Below are 19,119 nucleotides of genomic sequence, written 5' to 3' on the forward strand. Positions count from 1 at the left end.
CTTATATAGTTCAATGGGGAGACCATTGGGGCCCATGGCCTTACCAGAAGCGATCGAGCGAATGGCCAAAGCAATCTCATCCAGCGACAACTTCGCCTCCATCAATATGCTATCAGCCTCCGAGAGGGACGGCAATGCAATATCTCTAAGCAACAGATGAGAGTCCTCCTCCGAACGCCCAGAGACCGGAGAGTATACCCCACGGAAGTAATCCGCGAAGCAGTTAACAATTTCTACCGGGTCAGTCACACACACGCCATCCACTCTCTCCACAACCGGCACCACTCTACTCGCTCTCTCCTGCTTGTCCAACCAAGCAATCAACTTTCCGGCCTTATCTCCCACATCATACAGTCGTCCTTGTTGCTCTCTACTCATCCTTTTAGCAGCATCCGTGACCAGCGCTCTATAATCTGACTGTTTAAGGCTGAGAACGTGCAATTTCTCATCCGTAACACCCCGCTCCAAATCCCCCTCCATCTCAGCGATGTCAGTTTCCAGGCGAACCACCTCTTCCCTCCCGCACCTCCTAGCATGGGAAATAAGAGACAAGGCATGCCCCCGGATAACCGTTTTATAACCTTCCCATAGGGAGATAGCAGACGACACTGACCCTACATTATCGGCGAAGTAGTGATCAATGGACTTCACCAGTTCCGCGCGAATATTAGGGTTACGTAAATACCAGGGGTTAATTGGCGCTACTCTTCCCTCTGCCCCAGGAACAACCTCCATCTGCAACAATAGAGGGGAATGGTCAGAAATACCTCGGGCCAAATGACGCACCTCCCCGATCATTCCAGCCTGGAACGCCGGCATAAGTATATAATCAAGTCTCGAGAGACTCCCGTGGGCCCCCGAGTGGAAGGTGTATTGTGCCTGCCCCGGGTGCATCAGTCTCCAGCAATCTATAAGTCCTAAAGTATCTAGAAAGCCACCCAGCCAGGCCTGGGCTCTAGGGAGATCCCTGGGGGGGTGACGGTCCTCCATACCGGATACAACAGAGTTAAAATCACCCCCTAACACCAGAACCCCCCAGGGAGTCCCAGGACCAAACGCCCCAAATCAGCAAATGTAGCCGTCTGCAATCCCGGTGGCACATAGACAGCAACGAGCGAATTAGTTCTACCCTCCCATCTCCCCACCAATGCTGCATATCGCCCTCTATCATCGTGGAGCACCTCGTCCACCTCCAACGGGAGAGAGGCCCTGACCAAGATACCAACTTCAGAGTGAAAAGCAAGGCGATAGCCCCGCCTATTCAGGGCATGGAAGGAGTTCCCAATCAGATGTGTCTCCTGCAGGAAAACAATGTCGGGCGAGATCCGTTTCAAAAACTGCAACACCACCCCGCGCTTGATCCTATCCCCCAGTCCGTTCACATTCCACGAAAGTATTCTCAAACCCTTACCCCCCACCCCACTCCCGTGCATGATGTCCACATCCCGGAGAACACAACCAGGACAAATCAACAGCTAACCACACATTGCCTTGTGAAACAAACAAACAGTCCCCAACACCCCCCTCCCCCACAATATCCAAACCACAACTCCCCCCTCCCTGCACCCCTGCTTGAGCCCAAACAGCCCCCCCCAACTTGCAGTGTGCCTGTCGCCCTAACATATACTGAACCACAAAAAGAACCCCTGAAGGAGGAAAGGGCCCCAATATGCTCTCCACAACCTCCGAGCATTTGAAGGGCATATTGCACCAAACTTGAATCCCATAGAGCTAAGGTACAAAACGTCACCAGCCTAGTCCATCACCGGGAACCAAAGTTCTAGTTCTGTTCCGCCGAACCCTCGCCACTCTCCGCCGTCTGACCATCCCGATCTCGACTCCGAGGCAGGGTATCCAACCAGTCTCCGACTGCCTCCGGCCGGTCGAAGAAGTGCGAGCGATCCTCAAACTCAACCCGCAACCTGACCGGAAATAGCATCGCATACTTCAGCTCCATGTCCCTCAAGCGCCGTTTGACACCCAAGAATCCCAGTCGTTGTTTGTGGACTGCTTGCGTAAAGTCTGGATAGAAGCTGACGTTAGAGTTGTCAAATTTCAGCGGCCCAGTCACCCTCGACGCCTGAAGGATAGCATCTCTGTCCCGAAAGTTAAAAAGTCGGGCAATTATAGGCCGCGGGGGAGCACCCACTTTCGGCGCACCACCCGGAATTCTGTGAGCCCGCTCCACCGCAAAGAATTTGCTCAGCCCCTTGGGTGCGAGATGGTTGACCACCAGATCCTCCACAAAAAGGTCAGCAGCAGGGTTCTCCGATCGTTCCGGTACCCCAATTATACGAACATTATTCTGCCTGGCCCTGCTTTCGGAATCCTCAAGTCGACGGTCAGTTAGGTCACTGGCCAGCCGTAACCTACGAACCTCCGTTTGCAGGGCGGCCACGTCCACAGTTAGGCTCGACGCTGTGTGGTTCAAAGCATTGACCCGCTCATTCGTTTTAGACAGATCCGCCCTGACCAGATTTACATCGATCAGGACCGCATCCAATTTACGAGCCAGGGTATCAAACTGCTGACCCACTGCTGCCTTCATCTCCTCAATGGCGCCCATGACGTCTATCAAAGTCAAGTCAGCAGATAGGCCCGAGACATCCTTGGACCTTTCCGGCGATTTATGCGACCCACCAGGGGAGCCCTTTGTCTGCGCATAGCGGTCCATGTTATTAGCCTGGGTGTAAACTCCCCGCCGGGTATTCTTGGGTTTCTGCTTATCTCCGTCCAGCCTCGCCGCCATCGTCCGGTGACCACTGAGATCGGCACCTGCCAGCACAGGAGTAGGGACCAGACAGCTAATTCAAGGGACCATAGCCGTCACGGACTGTAGCCTGTGTATAGTCCGAGATCCAGGCCAAACACTCCACCGTCCACGCTCCTCTGGAACATCAAGGTCCCTCAGCCGATGTCAGCAAACAGGTTCGAAAACGAAAGTGAAAGTGCGGGGTACATGAGAGGCCAGGCCCTGCATGCCTCTGTTGTTCACTTCGTACCCGGGCACCTCACCAACTCGAGTTCGGGACCAAGGCAGGAGCCGGCCGTAAACTTCAGATTGCAACCATTCCGGTTCCCCGAGCCCGATTTGAATTTGGAGAACGGATGGCACCTCAGCTCAAGCTCATCAACAAAAGCCCGTTGACAAAACCAGGATTAATTCAGGATAGACGTGGGAGGTTGCGGAGGCCCTCGGGAGCCTTGAGCCTACGTGGCCATATTGGTTACGCGCTAGGCTCCTTCCCCCCAAATAGGCCTGTATTGATTGTTTTGGAAAGTTCTCTCATTTAGAAGGTCTCTGACTCTAAGGGACAATGAGCAAACTAAAGAAATACATTTCACGATGTTGTTGCGGGTTCATGAGTCCACGCCTAGATGAGTCTAGATTGAGGGTAGTCCTCTTGCAAGATGACAAAATATGGGATAGGTGTGAACTAGTGGAACAGACTATGGCATCGATATACTAAAGAAATGAGGATTTGGGATGGCCGCTGGACAGTTCGTTTGATCTAGATAAAATTCAATATTTGCAGCAATGTTTGTTTGCGAGAAAGGTACAGTTTCAATAAATAGAAAAACATGCTAGCTACAATATTAGTGATAAAAGAACAAAAAGAGGTAACAAGAACAGAAAAAGGGAGTGTTGCAGAAAGCCAAGGCATATGACCAATTAAAACAAACTGAAACTAGTGAATGTATGGACATGAGTTTACAATGTCTACTAACAAGACATACGTGACACAGGGCAGACAACATGAGGACAAGGATGAGGTATTAGAGAGACTACTGGAGAATCCTCCACCATATGTCCCACAGGTTCCCATTCCTGCCCCCGCAGGCATAAAATGTACCACTACAGATGGGTCAGCAGGGAAATGTGACTCTAGTACCCGTTCCAAATGTACACATTTTTCCTGCCCAATTACCAGGTCAGCAACTGCCTGTCCCACCCAGACCAATACACAATCCACCTGCTGTTCAACATCAGTCACAAGCAGGACAAGTGATACCTGCACCTAATGTAACGACTACCCGTCAGGTACATTTACTACAAAGGCTAGTGACTGGAGGGACCTCCTCTGCACCCCAATCAGCTGGAAACCCGCCTACAGGTACCCCACCTTTGATTAACAAGCATAGTGTTAATTTGAGGGATAGGAGTGGGAGATGGAGGGAAGAGACCCAATACCAGATATGGATCACAGAGAGCTGACCCAGAAGAAGTGAAACTGATAACCCATAGATGGATGGATGACATAAATAATGCCACCATGAATACTGTTATGCCAGCACTGAATACGTTTGATGTTTTTCAGCAAAGCATACTCATTTAATATATGTCTGAAAGTATAGAGGACTGGTGGACAAGGTGTAATAAAAATACCAGACATGGGGTGTTAAAATTATGGTGTGATGCGCAAGGCCCCATGATCCCTTCCCCAGATGTCCCCGCGCTGTTAAAAATTGTTTGCATTGGGCTGTTCAGGTTAGAAGAAAATATCAAGAAATGAATGGGGAATATTCCACGAAGGGAATACACCTCCTTACTGCACCCCCTGCTGCTGCTGGCATTCCTGCTCAGAACCAGATTCCCCAATTTGTCCACACTCCGTGGTTTAGGAATGAGTTAATGGTAATAAAGAGATTTGCCAGACTTTAGGAAAAAAACAAAAAGGTTTTATGGAGCCATAAATTATGTGCAATGACATTCAAGGACTTGGATCTATTTTTTGATGCCCTCCTGCCCAGAGAAATATGGAATGGAATATGTAGACATGATGATGTAGCACACTTTGGGCATGCATGTTTTTTTTTTTTGAAAATCTAGACACAGAGAAGGCCAGGAGACAGACCAGATCAACTTATACTTGATTTGCCTGATAGTATTATTGCTAAATTGCACCTAATAATACCAAGGGAAGACCTAAATTGGCATAAAATAACAGCTTGTAAACAAAGGCCAACAGAGGAAGTCTCCGACTATTTCACTAGAATGGAGGAAATATTCAGGGTTCACAGTGGTCAGGATTAGGCAACTGTCATACGGAAAAGAATGTTTGCTGACAAATTTGTGAATAAGTTCATGAAAGAATTAGGAGACTTGATTGAGGTATCAGAGAGCACCTGGCCAACTAAAGAAGCTTCAGATCTTTTGGTAACGGCTACATATGAGAATTACCAGAAAATGAATAAAGAAAAGAATGATAAGAAAATGAATGAATTGAAAACAAAGGCTTTGCTACAGAAAGCCATCCAAGACAAGGGAAGGCAAATGGTTATGGGAAATATGAGTGGAGGAGGACGTGGATGAGGGGCTGGCAGAGCCTCATTGGCTCCTGCACAACAGCAAAGAGCAGGATTAGGCCAAAATCAGTGTGCTTATTGCTTCCAGGAGGGCCATTCGAAGAATGAATGCCCTAGTCAACAAGGCCAAGCAATTGTGGTGAGAGGAAGAGGTAGGTCTGTGCCAAGGGGCACAGGAAGAGGTAGCACAAATAGGCAATATGTCGCCAAGCGTCAGAATGACAATATATGTCTGAAAACTTTTGATGGCCAACAAGTTGACAGGAGTTTCTATAATGAAGATGACTGATTACATTACCTCTGCATTTTCACAATAGGACAGCAACGGAAAGGGTGGAAAGAGACTCATTATTCCAGTTACTCAAGCAGGTCCGTATGTCACCATGGGTATGGAAGGTAAAGTACGCAACATCCTTGTTGATAGGGGTGCCACTCGCACCTCTATGGCTCATGACCATTTTCCAGGGGCTTCCGTCTGGCAGAATGGATACATCAGTGGGATTCTCAGGTACACCCATCCAGAGCCTCTAATCCAAACCCCTAGATGTTACGATAGGTCCCTTCACCACCCCTGCCCCATGTGTGCTCACTAAAAATTGTGCTGAGAACTTATTAGGCCTGAACTTATTGAAAAGACTGAATGCTAACATTTATTGTTCTCCTTATGGTGTTTTTATTAGGTCGAGCCTGGCCAAGGCATGCGCTGCTCTGCAGCATGCTGTGTTGAGGTATGGCATACAAGCTCCGCCCATTTCCCTGCCCATCTTTTTAATTTTCTCCCGCTACTGTCCTTGCTAAATGGCTGCTTTTTATTTGTGAATTAGCTTGTTAGTCCCTCCTTGGTACTGCCTTGTCTGCATTTGTTACCTCTCATAACGGCTGGACCGTTTACTTGTCTTGTTACATGGTCTGCTTTATAAGTCGGTGAGCACTATTTTGTTAAATTAATAATGGGGACAATGGCGGCTGCTTCTTGTATTTGCAGCGCGCACCCAGCACTCACAGTACATGCGCTTTAACTTTAAAAGTGTCTTCCCTTCCCCCCACAGCACTCACGGGACAACAGCAGCCGCTTCTTGTTTTTAAAACTGTTAAGCTGAGCGCGGCACCCGCTTCAAGGTCCCTGCGGCGAGGGTATTTCAGGGACATCGTGCTCTCTGTAATGCAATAGGTTTCCCATTTTCCAAACTGTGACCTATTAGTATTGTAAATGACAATGCTTTTTATTATTGCAGGTTTAACACACAAATAAAAGGCATTGTCATTTACAACACCAATAGCTCAAAATCTCGCAAATGAGACCTATTGCCTTGCAAATGCTTATCTCAATTGCTTCTGATAGCTTTAGCAAATGTTTTACAAAGACAGATGTTACTCACCTACCACCTGAATTACAGGCAATTTATAAAACCGTCTGAGCATCAGGAGATAATGAGGTTGGTAAAATGAGCATCGATCCCATAGTAATAACTGTTAAACAAGGTGTTTCCTAACCCAGTCTCCCTCAATGCAAAATATCCCGGGAGGGAGAGGAAGGTCTCAAAGATGTTATCTCTGATTTAATATATAAGGGTATAATAAAAGTAACAGAAGGTAGCCCATGTAACAGTCCTATACTTCATGTTCTTAAACAAAAAAAGGGGGAATACCCGATAAATATAGATTAGTGATTGATCTTCAAGCCATTAACAAAGTTGGAGTACCCCAATATCCCGTTGTTCCAACATGAATTCCATTTTACCATGATTCTGTCTTCAGCCAAATATTTTACCGTGCTTGATTTAAAAATAAATGCAGTTTTTGTATGCCCTTCGCTAAAGAAAGTCAATACCTTTCTCATTTTCATTCCGAGGGCCTTCCTTTCAATTGAATAGAGCACCCCAGGGGTATACAGAAAGCCATAGTATAAACAGTTAAGCTTTGAAGAAACAATTAGACCTTTTATCTCCCTCAAAGGGCTTGGCATTACTCCAATACATTGATGACCTATTAACTGCCTCAGATACAGAGGAAGGTTGTAAGGAGACAACAGTTAATTAGTTACATCTCTAGCACTCTTAGGATATAAAATGTCCTTATCTAAAATGCAATATTGTCAACAGCAGGTTGCCTATTTAGGTCACTTTCCGACAAAGGGGGGGAGGGGTGTAGAAGATTGCACTCACAAAGAACCAATCTGATGTTCGTGCCTTTATAGGTATGACTTCCTTTTGCAGCCAATGTATACCTAACTTCTCTTTAATTGCAAAACCTTTGCTTGCTTCAACATCTAAGAATATTGGTATGTGTGAGCATGCTTTTCAACAACTAAATAATGCTTTATGCAATGCACCTGCTTTGGGCAACCCTGATTATGCCAATGAATTATGCTTGTTTGTGCATGGAGATGGCTGTGCTTTGGTCTGACAATCCCATGGGGGAGGAATAGAACTTGTGCCTATTTTTCTTCCACATTGGATCCAGTAGAAAAGGCTTTGCCAAATTGTTGGCGCGCAGTAGTAGCTGCTGCGGTCATACAATCTGAAATATTAGTTCTAGATAGCATTTTGACAGTTGTGGTGCCGCACACCGTGGATGTGCCACTAAACTAAACTCTGACCCAGCACCTGCCCATTGGACGCTTAACGGGGTACGAGTTAACACTTTTTGCTCCAAATATAATTCTGAAATGTTGCAATGTTTTGAACCCAGCCACAGTGCTAGCCCTGCCCAGTGATTCAGGGGAAAAACACCACGATTGTGTGTTCACCACTGAAGAAGAGACCAAGGGACGGGTAGACCTTACAGATACTCCCATATCCAACCCAGAGGGAGAGTTGGTGGTGGATGGTTCATGTTTCAAATTACAGTACGGTGAAAACACTGCTGCATATACCATCACCACTTTGAAAACTGTGTAGAGTCATGTAAAATATAGTGCCCATAAAAAGGTTATGGAGATAGGTCAGAGAAATGCTTTTGCAGATGAAACAGCCAGATCTGAACAGTTTAATGTATGTTGCAGGACAAGCTACATGTGTCCCTGAAGTACCAATGTTTAACAATACCTTGTATTTGTCAGAGACCTACAACAGGAAGCTACCACGAAAGAGAAAGACATGGCAGATGTATGGTAGATTAGATGTTACCGGATGTTGAGTAGATGTGTCAGAAAAGCAAAGATGGATGCTTCCTAATTGTTATGTTGATGCTATTGTTACCATGACACAGCCCGGCTCACATTAGTGCCAAAGGAATAGTGGCTACATTAGATCATGTATGGTTCGACGAACAGATTCCTAGAGTGAACAGACACATGTAAGGAGATGTATGACATAAGCTACTTATAACCCAGGGAAAGGTACTCCTGTCCCAACGGGCCATTTCACACCCCCAGATGTGCCCTTCCAGGTCTTGCAGATATATTTCATTCAAATGGAACGAGTAGGCAAGCTCAAGTAGGTCTTAGTGGTGGTTTGCGCCGTTAGTAGGTGGGTAGAGGCCTACCCTCTACAGGATAACACTGATTTGAGTACTGCAAAAGTACTCCTGAAAGAGTACTTTCCGAGATTTGGCTTGGCCAGAGTTCTTTGGAGCAACAATGGGCCACAATTCATTGGCCAAGTGATGGACCTGGTCTGCAAAGGCTTGCACATAAGGATAAAGTTTCACACTGCCCACCATCCACATGCTGTGGGCCTAGTGGAAAGATACAATGGTATCTTGAAAGGAAAACTGGGAAAAATATGCACTGAAACAAAATTGAAATGGCCTGACACCTTACCAATAGAATTGCTTTCTACTCGCACCACTGCACACTCGAAAATGGGTTTATCTCTCTATGAAGTTGTCCTGGGGACCCCTGTGTGTGTGTACCTAGACCAAATATTTTTTTTTTTTATGGAATATCTCTTGCTGGTTGACTATTGTGAGCAATTGACTAAAGATTTGCATCGCAATTCAATTCAAAAAGGCTTTATTCGATTTAAAAAATCATAAAAACACATAGAATCACATGATTTTTAAACAATTTAACATTAAAAATCGTTACAAATACTAACAATATCGTAAGTTAAAAGGGTCTCGCTGTAAGTAACATACCTTGTGAGAAATCAAGTGCCCATAGCTTTCTTATATTTTATTGCATATTTCAAGTATCGAACTACAGACCTTGTAAAATTATAATTCTCTAAAAGTTATAATACTAGAAATGCATCTCATTCATTAACAAGGCCAGTCTCCCACCTTGCCTTGGATGAGCCGGACACATACAGAGGCCTGGAGATTGGATTTTCTTTGGAAACTGCATGTCAAGACCCAGTCTTGAGCCACGCTGGAAGGGTCCTGTGAAGTGCTACTCGCCACCCAGAGTGCTGTTAAGTTCACTGGCCATAAACACTGGTTACACGCCAGCCACGTCCATAAAGCTCCATTGCCTTTGCCCTATGATCAATGCATGAAGAAAGAGATTCCTGATTTGGAATGTGAACAAATTCTCCCGCAAGTAGCTTTTGTGATGGTGAATTGGTCGAACAAGGAGAAGTAGCACATCGATTAAACCCTTTATTTGAGCATCCAGATTGTGATTTGCCTAGGTATAATTTGAGACCTAGGACTGCCAAGAATTATAAACTTTAATTAAAGAAACTTTCTCTAGAGAACTAGCAACCCATGCCGGTGGTCAAGACAGCCAACATCCAGACCTGTACATAAGCCTGCCAGTGAGGCTTTAAAGTAAAGGAGACTGGGAGCTCTTGATGTTCTTTGGTAGAATAAATAGGAATTTTTAGGATGTCTTAATCATGTTACTTTGCTTTTGGCTGTAAGGAGTTTTTGATACGTTTCTCTTTTGTAAAAAGAAGAGGTCTGCAGAAACAAGGTTATTTATCCAAGGAAAGGAAGGGTAAAAGGAAAGAAAAAATGGTCTGCGCATAAAGACAAATATTGAGAGAAGCATCAGATGCTCACCAAGAACAGGTATTTGTATATCATACATGCTAAATACATTATAGGTAAGACCAGAAGTATTAAACGGAGACAGTTTGGGAAGTCACAACTGATCTGTGGCAGGAGGGGAAGACTCTAATATCTGGTATACAACAATTTTGGAGCAAGAAAGTGAACATTGTGGTATTTCTATGCCTTCAGATAATATTAGGAATGCCAGGGTTGTTCTGGTGGTTAGAAGTAAACCACACAGTGGACAAACCAGTGACACCAGTCACCACACCAATACCAGAGCATTATTACATAACCCACGCCCCTCATAAGCAAGCACACCGCTTATGTAAATAATACATTAATTGAGGTTTTACATAATTCCCATCTTGGTTATAATGCTACAGATTGTTGGATACGTGGCTTCCTGCCATCTTCAGTTGAAAGCAAGGCACCTCTCACTCCCCTACCTTTATCCTACTATGGGTCTTGCAGTGCCTGGTGGGAATTGAATTGTGTGTCCTATATTAAAGTCACTAATAAGACTGCACAGAGCCAGTTTAGGGATCATCTCTATTATATATGCTGGCCAAATGCTGTTAGGATCTATGGCACCATGGAGGAAAGGCAGGAATTCACCAGCTATAGCGACTCCTCTATGCTATCAATTAATGAGAGAAAGATGTCCAAGGTGGCAATGCTCCCCATACCTGTGCATGCAAATAGAGCCCCCTTTTGTGTTCAAGGTGAAGGACTCCGCGCTGTTGGGAATAGTTTTTGCTCCCGTACCGCGATATTAAATTGCACTAGTTCCCCATCATTTGTGTCCTAGGGAAACACCTATTTTGTTTGTGGTAATCAGGCTTATGTCTGGCTCCCTATGAGATGGTCAGGCAGATGCCATATAGCATTTCTTCTCCCGCTCACTTACCTTGCACCCTTCGAATATCACTAGACATATCGACTTAATAAACGGGAAGTACAGGTTGACCAGACAGATACCACCCTGCAGCAATTTATCGATGCAACGAAGGGCCTGGTGCCTTTCTGGGGTCCAATGGCCAATAGTGTTCAGGTCCACCGATTGATCAGGGTAGTGAAAGCGGTTATCAATAAGACTGCTGGTGCCCTCAGTAGCATTCCTGTAGAAATGCAAGCTACCCCTCTTGTTTCACTTCAAAATCTTATTTTTTTAGACAGCCTTTCAGCAGAAAAAGGAGGGGTATGCCACATAATTGGCAGTTTATGTTGTGTGTATATTCCAGACAACACCCCTAATGTAAATTTGTCCATTCAAAAACTTCACAAAATTGCTGCTAAGATACATCAGCATACTGGAGATTGGGCTTAGTCAGGTTGGTTTAGAGAAGTACTGCTCACATGGGGTTGGAAACGATTAGTAATGGTCTTGGATATAGGTGGGACTAATATAGGGTGTTGTCTATGTGTGAATTGTCTACCCATGTGTTGCACCATGTGCCTTTCATCCTGCACTAATTTCTGCTCCACAACAGAATATGTGTATTATGCAAATCAATAAATAAGGTATTTAATCAACATTAGTGTTACTGACCTCACTGATTAGTGTTTCTGCCCTCACTAATTAGCCTTCGTACAAAGACCTATTTGTTTCTTATTTTCCTCTGCTACAATCATATAAAGGAGAATATCTGGGATTAAGTACTATCATGATATGAGGGATCAATCTCAATGATCTACTATTGATACTACAGGTTAGTGATAGCAGGAAATGACAAATTGTCAAACTTATGTTCAAGGACCATCTGAGGAAAAGGCTGTACGATATGAACATGAGTCCAGCCATTTTTGTATATACCTGACTTTGTACCTCGTTGCCTGTGAAGTTTTTCCACCTATGTGCAGACTTGTGCATTTTCTTGTTCTCGATGCCCTTGCAAAGTACTGAATGGTTGCTAGAATAATTACACCCTGTTAATCATTTGTGCTTGTAATAAGAATGAATACCACATGCTATTTCCATCCAATTTGCAGTTAGTCAAGCCCCAAGAGTTTCTCTCTTATTGCTTACCTTGTAAATGTAGTGAGATTAGATATTTTTGTGTATGTATAACTGGAGGGAAATTTCCAATGGATTTGGGGTGGGGAGTGGTGTGCACGCAGACTTGTTTGTTATACAGTATAAATATGAAAGGATTTTTGTTCCAATTCATTCTCTTCAGGGACATGCTTTTCCCGTGTTGGGCTTTGTGGCCGCTCGATCGTACATAAACTGCTCTGTTTTACCTACTACTTCTACTACAGAGACTTCGCATTCTGGCTGGCAATCAGTTTTAAAGTTCTGCCACTTGTACTGAGAATACATATCCTCCAATGGTACAATTAATCGCAGTGCTAAACTGGAGTGCAAGCTCCCTTTTTGTGAGTACTGTTCGAACGTCTGGTCTAGGTATCGTGGTCCTTATGCTTAGGTGGCTTTGTGACTGCTGTGAGTGACTTCAAAAGTAATAGTCTCTCTATGGGTAGCCAGTAAACTCATCATAGTTGCTTTGGGTGTAGACAAAGGAGAAGGAGCCTTGCTGCAGTTTTCTGTTATTTGTTATCTATTGCATACAAGTATAAACTACTGGCATAATTGATGTCAGATCACAAGGGTGAGGATAACCTGTATTTTTGTTGGTATCCAAAAGTACGAGAAGCTGTGTAACAGCGTTTTTTTTGTGTAGAAGGTGTACATTTTGACTTCACGGACACGTGATGTCAGCGATAGATTATATTCCAAGCACAGAGTTCCTTTGGCCATAGAATGGAGTGTCTGCCACTCTCCACTAATCAGGATCCCAGTTTTTACAGTGATGTGTTTTAGGTTGTTATTCTTCATCCATGCATCAATAGCTCAGATAGTCATCAAGTCTTGATGCATAGAGATTATCTGGGTTTGCATTTTTAGGATGATTTCTGTGCCATCTGGATGGTTGGAGCAGATGGATTTGATTGAATTTAGTTGGGAGCTAAATAGATGTGGAATATAAGAGTTATAATGGATTCTTTTGTGGAGTTGCAATATAGAGGTTTGATATGAAGGGCAGCAAAAATACTAGCTTCATCTGCAGTTGAAGCAGGATGCAGTCCACCGAAGAGCATTCTCACATAGGCCAATATTTTGAAATGGGAGTCAAAAGGTTCGGTGGTGGACTGTGTCAAAAGTTGCAGATAAGTCCATAAATGTTAGGCCCTCCCATTAGAGCTATGTGGAATGACTGTGGTCCTGAAAGGTCTGAATCAAGATAGTTCACCCAACATAACGGTATTTTCCTCAGTAAATAGGTTATACGAACATGTCCAACCTTAAACTGAGCAGCTTGCTTAAAAACCAAGAAATCTGAGCCAAACTGCATTAAGCATACAAATGTGCTTTGGCGCAATATCCACTAAGTAAGGATGATGTAGGTCCTCAGGCAGCACATTAAACAGAATACTGTGGCCACTGAGAGGACAGACACCAGCATACTAACTCCACTGAAGCCACGTAGTATGCAGGTCTGTAGTGCAAGCCAGAGTCAAACATACCGTCAAAATGCCCCATAGCAGGCAGAGACAAAGATAATACTTTCACTCTCTAAATCTAGGTTCTGCAGAAAGATTAGCTTATAAAAAAAGATCAGGTTTCCATGACAGCTGTAAAGTATGGCCTATTATTTGTAGAGGTGACTGCGCTCTTGAGGGCTGGAGAGTAGAGGCCTACAATCCGTACCTCTAGAAGCCGTAGCATTATAGAGAGCATCAATTCACACCACCCTCCCCAAATCTGATTAGAAACAAGAAATGTTATTATTAGTGCCAATGTGACATCTGTTATATGCTACAAACTTGAGAATGTTATGACTAATGCACAAAAAGAAGCAAACAAGCATTTGGTTTTTGGGCAACCTCTCTCTCTGTTCAATGTCTGAAACAGTATTCAGCATAATGCGAATAAGTACAATATCATAATCTTCTAGACAGAAAATCTGCCTGTTTCTCAAGTGCAATAGCAGTCGCTTGACATGTGCTCCGCTAAAGGTGGTCTGATAACCAAAGGTCTTAGATAGTACAGATACTGGGTGAATGGTGTGATAATATAGGCTAATAATCGCAGGCTTTTTGGGCAAGAAGCTAACAGAACACACCAAGCAGACAATGATTAGCAAGTCGAGCGACCAGTCATTGAAGACTGAAAGCCAAATAAATAATAACAAAAAATAAATTAAACAAACAGAAAAGGTGTTCCTTGAAATAGTGAAAATGCTACCAGCAGACGTATCACCAGTTGTGAATGCACAGCAAAATTGCCTTTAAGTAGATTCTATTATGCTCCCAAACTCATGTGTCTGCTGTATGGCAGAGGTGAAAGAAGCATAGCCATGTTGTTTGGAAAATAATCCACTCTGCTTGAATGCTTACATTACTTTCTTCTAGACTTAACAACTGACTATAATCACCCCCTCACCAAAAGAGAACCAATACATCAGGACACAAAATTAAACAGATAAGTCAAAGTCTCCTTAAATGCTCCTGTATTAGAACATGTCACGATCATTTTTTTAGGTCTTGCTATGAACAGTTGTATGCTTGGGAGACCCACGCTGCCAATAATTTTAAAAAGTACATATAAGTATCGAGAGCAGTCCACTTCACCTATTGGCTTTCATGGGGTTTTTCATGGTTTGCGAATGCTTGATTGTCCATCAAGGCCACTGCATTTAGTTGATGGTTACATTGTCCCATTTGTGTCTCCTTTGGCTTTTGGTGACTGCTTCAAACAGTTTTTTTGTTAAACTGCAGAAGAACATTACAAGAAGCTTGTAATTCGGCAGGTTCTCCCTTAAATATTACATTTTAATCGCCGGTTTATGGATTTATATTTTAGAAAGTGCTGTGCTGTTTGTCTCTATGACAGTGTAAGACTAGTCACGCTTGCATGCTTGTTCATTTTACTTTGATGATATCATGCCACTGGATTGACAGCTCTTTTTGTTCACATAGTAAAGGCTTGCATGCACATCAGCTTTCATAAAGAGACAAAAAAAATTGCCCCATTGTCAAAAGAATTTTTAATGGAATATTTAACATATACTGTCTTTTCCATTGCTTGATTTATTTCCAACCATCTATCAGAATATAATCCTGAAAACCAGAAGAGGAAGAGGTGTGCGGAGGAGTTATCTTCTGGACCAGGACCCAGTAGAACATATCTTCTTAGGGGTTGCAAGATCACTGCTCCCTTCACGGCCAAGAATACTAACAGGTTACTTTGGGGAAAAAAGACTATACCATAAAGCCCTTAAAACACATGATTACAGCAGTTTCATAATAAATGTAAACGGAACCCCAAAGATGAATCTACTCTTCAATATTCATTTAATTGGCAACAATGTGTACCAACAATAAGTAGTAAGCAACTAGTTATCAATGAAATAACTGTCCTAAGAAAATATTAGCTGCCAGACTGGATTTTTATAGGTTCAACCGAGTCATGACCCGTACTCCTTCATATCTTTTGAAGACTTTGGACGGAGATTGACAGAAGAAGGCCATCACTGCTTTTCGTTTATCAATGACACAGCAGGATTATCTACCAAGTCATTCTAGAAATAGATCTCACTACAGATGGCCATTTGATCAAAACCACATTCAGCAGTTCAAAATTTGCTTTCAATGGGAAATTGATTTAATGTCTGGATAATTCTAGAACTTGAGTGTCAAGAACAGACAAAATTTCACATTTAAATCTCAGGTAATACAACTGAACTAAAATGTAGCCATGTACCTGTCTGGCCAGAAACAGGCCTACCTACCTTCCCACAATTCAATGAGTCCCTGGTCCGAGCTATTATACACTTGAATGAAGCTTAGGGGAATGAATTTGATCTTGGCCTTTCACTAGGTGCTGAAGAACAGCAGACATCAGCTGAGATGCTGATACTGAAGTTTATTTGTATGCAGATACTTCCAGCAAGTCCCCAAGCATGAGCACATGCTGCCAATGCCCACTCATATCAATTAGCATCCTCAGCAAGGTGCAGGGATTTAAAGTCAGAATGCAGTTTTTTCTGATCTAGCAGATCCAACATCCTGCCTTCTCATACGCTTATAAGCTAGAAGTACAGAGGGCGAAATTTTGTTGAACAAGCTCCGACACAAGGGAATTCCCTAACCAAAGCCTTAAGAGAGGAGTAAAGTTAAATCTCCTTCACCCCAAAAAAACAAAAAAGCTTAGAAACTTCCGTTGCAAGACATGTTCTGTCAGGCAGTAGAGAGCTGGTCAACTCCATCTTGGTTCCTTTATCCTAAAACCTTGTCACTGAATCAACAATTGCTTTGAATCACACCTGGCAACAGTGTGCTAAAAGCACTCCAACGTACATGCAGCAAGTACAGGGGAAAACTTAACGCTTTAATGTGCAATCGCCATGCAGTACCAGTACTAGCTTTTAGGTCAAGCCTAGGCAGCGCACATGTGTGGTCTTCGAGACATGCTGTATTCAGTCTATGGGCTTCAAGCCCACCCATCACTTTTCATTGATTCTTTCCTGTGCCTTTCTATTACCCATACTTTTGAGTGGTAAACCGTGGCCATTTGTCCCTCCCACGCAAGGCCACTGGCCCCGTTACATGTGTCATTTTGCTCCTGTCCATTTCAGTTTGTTTCCCATACAATTTTTTTTTTTCACATTGCCTCGTATTGTATTCCAACAGTTAATGGAGCAGATTTAGTAATGCGCCCCCCTCCTGCAGCATTCGCCGGGGTCCCAGACTCGTGCATACCATGGCCCCAAGCCACACCTTCATAGCTATCGGCCATGGCTATTTACCGTAACATTTGAAGAGTGGGTCACATTCACTGAGATGCATCGGGACCACTGACTAGTGCATACCACCTCTCCCCTCACCCACAGCCAATTCACACCTCCATAGCTACCCACCACTGCTATTTAGAGTAACATTTAAAGAGCGGGTCGCATTCAATTAGGTGGAGGGGGTTGATCGGCTTACCAGGAGGAGGGTTGTCACTGCTTGCAATGCTCCCGCACGCGTACAAGAGACATGCTTTATTTATGCTTGTATGCCATGGACTGTGGCAATGAAGACAGTTGGTTTCTGAGAAATACACCAGAAAGTGGCCAATGCCATTCGAGGGCAACAGTGATCATGCATGTAGATTACATACAGGAGGGTCTGGTTAGATAAAAGAAGGAGTGTTGTGCTCCAGCCATTTTTGCAGAGCCAGGAGTGAGGAATGCATGGTGCGCAATTTGAGAAAGAGTATGCCCTTTGTTCAGTTCAGGTGCGTGGAACCAATGGAGTCATGTAAGCGAGCCTGTTTTGGTGTTTAGATGGCTAGCCGAACTTCAAAGGGAGAATTACTTTACTTTGTTGCAATCGGGAACTTCCAACTGCTAATAGAACAGAAGTAAAGATAAAATAAAAATAAAATATATACACGTAAATTAAATCAAATCGGACGCTGGCATAATTGCAATAATATGGTGGTCGAGGCTTACATTACTTGAGAGATTAATATCTGTGTGAGAGTGAGTGTTAACTGTGTTCTGTATTAGCGCTGTAAATGGCCTACCGGTTTGGTTCTTGGGTAATCATAACAATTAGTCAACAGATCAGTCGGCACTAAGGCATCATAGTAAACTCATTGTTTAGCCACGCACACTGCAAAAAAAACATGCACACTTTATTTGTAGCCACAGAGCAGAAACTCAAACCTGGCTCACCAGTTCCAAAGTCTACAGCTCTAGATGATACGCCACATCTTCTCTGCAAATCAACAGGCGTTTTTTTTATCATCTCCGTGAAGCTGCCTGCACCGCCCACTCACCCCTCCTCAATGACAGTTACATTTCCCACCCTGTCCCTATTCCACCCACCCTTGTGTCGGTTTTTTCTCCCCCCTCCCATCCACTCACGCCCTTTTGTTATAATTTCTGTTGGAGTTTTTATATAGCAGCTATCCTGCTTTTCATCCGCCCAATGCGTTATACTTTCGTTTTTAGGTCTCACAGACCTGCGTTGCAGCGCGCATGTGCTGCTCGCGTCTGCGAGACATATTGTGGGTGGAGTATATTTTAGAAGGGGGCTTGAAGCCCCGCCCCTCATTTTCATTTGGTAGCGTCGCCATTTATGGTAAACAGTGGCTTCCCATTGAAAATGAGGCTTCTGTGTTACCGCCCTTTGTCCTTTTGGGATGGCCCATCCAGACTGGGTCTCCTGCTTCACGGCTGTCGTGAAGCAATTTCTTACCTAAGAGGCGTGTTATGTAAACAAGCCTCCGAGATCCAGTCCAGATGGGCCATCTCAAAAGGAGACAGGGTGCTGTGTGTTTATTTTTGCATTGTGCTTTCACTTTAAAGTGAAAGCACGATGCAAAAATAAACAGCGCTGCCTTCCCGCAATTGCGAGCGCTTGTTGCGAGCGTCTGTTGCCGTGGTCGCTTTGCTGGCTCCATTACTGACACATAGGTCCTTAAAACCCGCCAGGGTTCCTTACCCCTACATAAGGTTTGTATTTGAAAATGTGTAGGAGCGTCCAGTCTTCTGCCACGGGACAAAACTCAGAATGGGCGATACTGCTCAGTCCTCATGTGCCTTGAAGACATCTCACCTGCTACAATACAGAGCAAGTGCTTGCAACTTTCCTATTGCAAGTTACTTGAGATGTACCGTCTGAGTTACAATTCCCACTTCTTGCAGCGCTCTTCTAGTGGAGAGAACCAGCCACATGTCAGCCCACATGACCCTGCTGGTCTAGCTGCCTGGGCTGCCGACCGCATCCCTAACCGGCTCCCTGGACCCACCGCGCCTGGCTCTCTGGGCGTCAACCGGAACAGCACATGACGAGCATCTGGAAACTCCTCGGCTGCAA

This window comes from Triturus cristatus, chromosome 1_1 (assembly GCF_964204655.1).
Source record: "Triturus cristatus chromosome 1_1, aTriCri1.1, whole genome shotgun sequence".
NCBI classification, from domain to species: domain Eukaryota; kingdom Metazoa; phylum Chordata; class Amphibia; order Caudata; family Salamandridae; genus Triturus; species Triturus cristatus.